Raw genomic sequence first — 6,403 nt, 5'->3', positions numbered from 1 at the left:
ATCTCTTTGAAGTAGGTTACCTATGTTTTGTAGATGTTATTTCCTGAAGGATATTGCCATATCTTTTTTTAATGTCTGAATATTTATTTATTTATTTTTACTGAATATAGTCTTCATTTACTTTTCTTTTTTTCTTTTTTTTAATTTAATATTTTTATTTTCTATATTCTTTGTTTACATTTCAAATGATTTCCCCTTTCCCAGATCCCCCTCCACAAATGTCCCATAAACTTTTTCCCTCCACCCATTCTCCAATCACCTTCCTCCTTTTTCTCTGTCCTTATATTCCCCTCCAATGCTGGATCAATCCTTTCCAGGATCAGGACCCTCTCTATACTTCTTCATGGGCGTCATTTGTTATGCGATTTGTGCCTTCCAAATTCAGAGCTTCTGGGCTAATTAATATCCACTTATCAGAGATTGCATTCCATGTGTATTCTTTTGTGATTGGGTTACCTCACTTAGGATATTTTCCAGATCAAACTATTTGCCTAAAAATTTTGTGAATTCATTGTTTCTAATTGCTGAGTAGTATTCCATTGTGTAAATATACCACATTTTCTGTATCCATTCTTCCTTTGAGGGACATCTGGGTTCTTTCCAGGTTCTGGCTATTATAAATAAGGCTGCTATGAACATAATGGAGCATGTGTCTTTATTGCATGCTGGGGAATCCTTTGGGTATATGCCCAGGTTATAAAATCAACTCAAGAAATCAGTAGCCTTCCTATACTCAAAGGATAAACAGACTGAGAAAGAAATTAGGGAACTGACACCCTTCACAATAGCCACAAAAAGTATAAAGTACCTTGGGGTGACTCTTACCAAACAAGTGAAAGAACTATATGACAAGAACTTCAAGACTCTGAAGAATGAAATGGAAGAAGGCCTCAAAAAATGGAAAAACCTCCCATGCTCATGGATCACCAGGATTAATATAGTTAAAATGGCCATTTTGTCAAAAGCAATATAAAAATTCAACGCAATACCCATCAAAATCCCAACTCAATTTTTCATAGAGTTAGAAAGACCAATTCTCAAATTCATCTGGAATAACAAAAAACCCAGGATAGCTAAAACTATTCTCAACAACAAAAGAAATTCTGGGGGAATCAGTATCCCTGACCTCAAGCAATACTACAGCGCAATAGTGTTAAAAACTGCATGGTATTGGTACAGTGACAGGCAGGCATCAATGGAACAGGATTGAAGTTCCAGAAATGAACCCACATACCTATGGCCGCTTGATCCTCGACAAAGGGGCTGAAAACATCCAATGGAAAAAAGATACCCTTTTCAAAAAATGGTGCTAGTTCAACTGGAGGTCAGCATGCAGAAGAATGGGAATTGATCCATGCTTGTCTCCTTGTACTAAGCTCAACTCCAAATGGATCAAGGACCTCCACATAAAGCCAGACACTCTGAAGCTAATAGAAAAGAAACTGGGGAAGACTCTTGAGGACATCGGTACAGGGGGAAAGTTCCTGAACAGAACACCAGTAGTGTATGCTCTAAGATCAAGAATTGACAAATGGGACCTCATAAAATTACAAAGTTTCTGTAAAGCAAAGGACACCATCAAAAGGACAAATCGGCAACCAACAAATTGGGAAAAGATCTTCACCAACCCTACATCAGATAGAGGGCTAATATCCAATATATACAAAGAACTCAAGAAGTTAGACCGCATAAAACCAAATAACCCTATTAAAAAATGAGGTCCAGAGTTGAATTCTCACCTGAAGAACTTCGGATGGCAGAGAAACATCTTAAAAAATGCTCAAATTCATGAGTCATCAGAGAAATGCAAACCAAAACAACCCTGAGATTTCACCTTACACCAGTCAGAATGGCTAAGATTAAAAACTCAGGAGACAGCAAGTGTTGGTGAGGATGTGGATAAAGAGGAACACTCCTCCACTGCTGGTGGGGTTGCAAATTGGTACAACCACTCTGGAAATCAGTCTGGCAGTTCCTCAGAAAACTGGGCATGTCACTTCCAAAAGATCCTGCTATACCACTCCTGGGCATATACCCAGAGGATTCCCCAGCATGTAATAAGGATATATGTTCCACTATGTTCATAGCAGCCCTATTTATAGCCAGAAGCTGGAAAGAACCCAGGTATCCCTGAACAGAAGAATGGATGCAAAAAATGTGGTATATCTACACAATGGAGTACTATTCAGCCATTAGAAAAAATGAATTCATGAAATTCTTAGGCAAATGGATGGAGCTAGAGAACATCACACTAAGTGAGGTAACCCAGTCTCAAAAGATCAATCATGGTATGCACTCACTAATAAGTGGATATTAGCCTGGAAAACTGGAATACCCAAAACATAATCCACACATCAAATGAGGTACAAGAAGAACGGAGGAGTGGCCACTGGTTCTGCAAAGACTCAGTGAAACAGTATTCGGCAAAACCAGAACAGGGAAGTGGGAAGGGGTGGGTGGGAGAACAGGGGAGGGAAGGAGGCTTATGTGACTTTCGGGGAGTGGGGGACCAGAAAAGAGAAAATCATTTGAAATATAAATAAAGAATATATCGAATGAAATAAAAATAAAAATAAAGAAATGTAATATGCAAGGATTCTGCATACAGTTGGCTTCTAATAAAGCACTCTTCAAGAGATCACCTGATGCCCCACTGCAATCCGAAACTGCTTTTGGCACTTACCAACTAGACTTCCTGTTATAGGTTGGTTAATGATCAGCAGTGACAGTTTCATGCCTTTTAATGTTAGCTTATACTTTTAGTATTTTATTCCTAATCAACTAGTTAGTAAAATTTATTAATTTCCGATGACAACACTTTGTGTTACTATTTTTCTTCTCCACCTTAGGGATACAATGTATTTAATGTTCTCTCAATGCCTTCTTCGGTGTTCTGTGGTTGCTGTCTCTGTGAACTCCTCTACTGAGTAACAACACAATAGGCTCTGCTTCACTATACTTATGTAGTTGTAGTTTTTCTTTTAAATGTAGAGGAAGTCTTAGCTTAGTAAACAAGAGGAACAAAGGAGACACACGTGGTGGTTAAAATCTGCCCCCTTCCACCTTGAGACAAGTTTTCATGTATGTAGCCCAGGCTGGCCTCAAATGTACTATGGAGCCTAGGTTAACACTGAAGTCCTGTTCTTCTGCCTCTACCTCCCAAGTGCAGGTCTGAAGGTGTGCACAACTATGCCCGACTTTTCCTCATTTAGTGCGATGTTGTAAAGAAGGTTCTTAGACTACTTAGCAGTTCTTAGACTACTTGTCATCTAGATTTTTTGGGGAGTCCAAACCTATTATTCTGCCTCTTGGTGAATACACAGATCAAGACTTTAGCCTCTCATTAAGTGTAAAAGACATTTACTTAGAAGAGATCATTGCAGTTAACACAAAGTTAAGATGGCCATGGAAGCAGATGGTGGTGTACACCTATAATATCAGCAACTAGGGAGGCAGAGGACCCCTAGAATTGCCACCTGGAAGATATCCCATCTGGGAGTTCTTCCAGGGCGATCTCTTAGTTCCAGGCCAGTCCATTCTACAGAGTTCCAGGCCCTCAGAACTCATGTATTATGTATACAATTATTCAGCTAGTTAAAGTAAATTTCCAAGTGTTTTGCACAGTGTCAGGTTGTAGGTTGCTCTGAAATAATTTCTATAATAAGCTTCCATAATCTTGCTAGGATTAAGGAATTGCTAGTTTATATAAAGTTAGTAACAATCACACAAGACAAGAGCTGGTTTAAATATATTAAAAGTTATAGGCCTTACTGTCCAGTTAGTTGTTTAGAAAGGCTTTCAACAGTCCAGGGGTAACACAAGGAGAAGGTTCATTTTATTTGTGTATAGTGTTCAGCATAAACCAGCCATGGTAAGAGGACTGTGATGAATTCTTTAATCAACTCAGCTGTCTGAGGTTGTTCTGGCTGATTGCAAACATGACTGCTCTTTAGAATGCACCATGCTGTTAGTGTTTCTTCAAAGACTTACATGAAAATTGTGGTCAATCGGCTTAATTTTGAACTGCCATTGATTTAATAAATTACACTCAAAGAATCTAAACTCGGGACCGGACTCACTCCTGCCAAATGTGAAGATAAAATGCAAAACCTTTCTTTCACACCATGGCAAAGTCTTACATGGACATTCAAGATGAAAAACGCTCAGGTCTCCAATCAACTTCAAGACCCGGTATCTTTTTAAGTCACTTCTGCTCCGTGTTTTATCAAAACCCACTGTTCCCCAACCATAAAGAACTTTCTGCATTCTGTGTGCACTGGCTTCATCTTCTGAATCAGACTCACTCTGGGATGTGGAGTTGTGTGAGGCAGAGTGCAGTGGGAGGAGCATTCTGGAGCACGCAGTGCATGAGGGAAGACGGTACTTCCCACAGAAACCCACAAACTTAATTTTTCTAACACCACAGTCAAAATAGACTCCACCGCACTTTGGGTTTTGGACAATTGTCGGCTGAACCCAAGTATCTATGAAGATTCCCAGGAAGTCCATAGTGTGTGTAAGAAATACTTCGGATCTTAATGGTCCTTGAGGCTAATTCCAGAAGAGCTGTATGGTCATGTTAAATCTCTAACAAAACAACCAACCAACGGGTTTCCTCGTAAACTCAACTTTTCCAGGGAATAAGATTACGGATCTCTCGAGGCAGGTATGTCACCAAGTTATGAAAACTGATGATCGAAGCGAATGCAACTGTGATTGCTGAGTAGGCACACTTTGGATCTTGTCACGCAGCACCTAGTAACTCGGAGAAGGCAGATTTGCTAATTCTTCTGCTGGGATTTCTTCAATGACGTTTACTCCAAGGAATAAACTCTGCAAGTTCTCCATCTCTGCCAGGATGCTCTGCAGCTAATTGCCACCCAGCCCAGACTGAAGGTCTGAAGCACATGCAGCTCCAGCAGCAAGGCAGGCAGCTCCTGGAAGCGGTTGCCACTGAGGCTGAACACCTGGAGGCTGCAGCAGAGCAGGGACTGGGCCAGGCAGGCCCTTGGGCTGCAAGCCTGGGCCGCCCAGCAGGTTTTTCCTGGCCAGCAGCATGAGCGGGCCTCTCAGTGTCAGCAGCTCGGATCCCTGCGCTGCAAGCTCATTGCCACTCATGTCCAGGAGCATGAGGAGGAAGCCACAGCCCAGTGCTCCCATGGCAGAGACCAGCAGCAGCCACAGCAGCGCCTCACACAAGCCACTCCACTCCTAGGTTGTGCCTTCAGCTCAGACTCCAGGGCCTCCGCCCCACATGCTGTGAACGGACCAGTTGAGATTGGCCTCCCCTAGCCTGGTCTCCTCCATCCAGCGGGATCCTAGGACGCCTGATGAGGCAGTGCATCCCAGAACCTGAAGGGATCCACCACATCAGAAGTGGTGCAGCATGGCCCTGCCCAGGCCCTCACCCCTGATGCCAGCCGAGTCAAGCCTCAACCTTCTTCTTTACTCTTTGGATAATATCCACTTACAATTAAGAATATACAGTTGTAGATTTGGTTTATTGTTAATATTATCTTAATGGGGTTCCCAAATTATAGGAGAATTTTCATGTCTAAGTGTGAGACACTGTCCTTCCTCCCAGAATGTGCTAAATGCAAAATAAATTTGCTGGTAGCAAATGACTGGAAAGGGAGACAGAGGTGGGACTTTAGATTTCTCAGACAGTAGATCACTGAAAGTAGGTAGTTTTAGAATTGCCATGCTGTCGCCTTTCCCTGGAACTAGATGTCCCAGGCTAGGTTGGTACCCAAGAGGGTCTTCCTCTTCTCTGTGCACAGGGTAGAGGGGAATATGGAGGGAGAGGGATTTGTAAGATCATAAGTAGAAGAGGATCTGGGGACTGCAGTCAGGATGCAAAAAGATTTTTTAAAACAATAAATTGATGAAAAAATGAAAAAAAAAAATGGCCATGCGGGGGAAGCAGAAGATGGAAATGTCTCTCATTCTCATGGATTGATAGGTTTAATACAGTAAAAATGGGCATCTTACTAAAAGAAATCTACTGATTCAATGCAATCCCTATCAAAATAGCAACACAATAATTTACTGACATGGAAAGAGCAATTCTCAGTTTCACATGGAAAAACAAAAAACCAGGATGAACGAAACAATTCTGAACAAGTAAATACTTCTGAAAGAATCACCATCCCTGACCTCAAGCTGTACTACAGAGCAATAGTGAAATAAATTGCATTATAGTGGACACGGACAATCAGGTTAATCAACCGAATAGAGTCAAAGACCCAGAATTAAACCCACACACCTGCGGACACGTCTTTTGATAAAGAAGCCAAAACCATACAACCAAAATTATAGCATCTTCAAATCAGACTGGCACTTAGCACCTCATTTTAAAACAGCGGTGGATTAAGTGAGGGATTGTTTGCTAGAACCCTTCCCC

General features: G+C 41.5%; 1 pseudogene; it reads right to left on the bottom strand.

The window, feature by feature from the left end:
• Positions 1-3,978: 3,978 nt before the first annotated feature.
• LOC127670619 (leucine-rich repeat-containing protein 58-like) lies at positions 3,979-5,160 on the bottom strand (annotated as a pseudogene).
• Between the last annotated feature and the right edge of the window lie 1,243 nt (positions 5,161-6,403).

This window comes from Apodemus sylvaticus, chromosome 20 (assembly GCF_947179515.1).
Source record: "Apodemus sylvaticus chromosome 20, mApoSyl1.1, whole genome shotgun sequence".
NCBI lineage: Eukaryota > Metazoa > Chordata > Mammalia > Rodentia > Muridae > Apodemus > Apodemus sylvaticus.
This window is presented reverse-complemented; position numbering and strand designations above follow the sequence as displayed.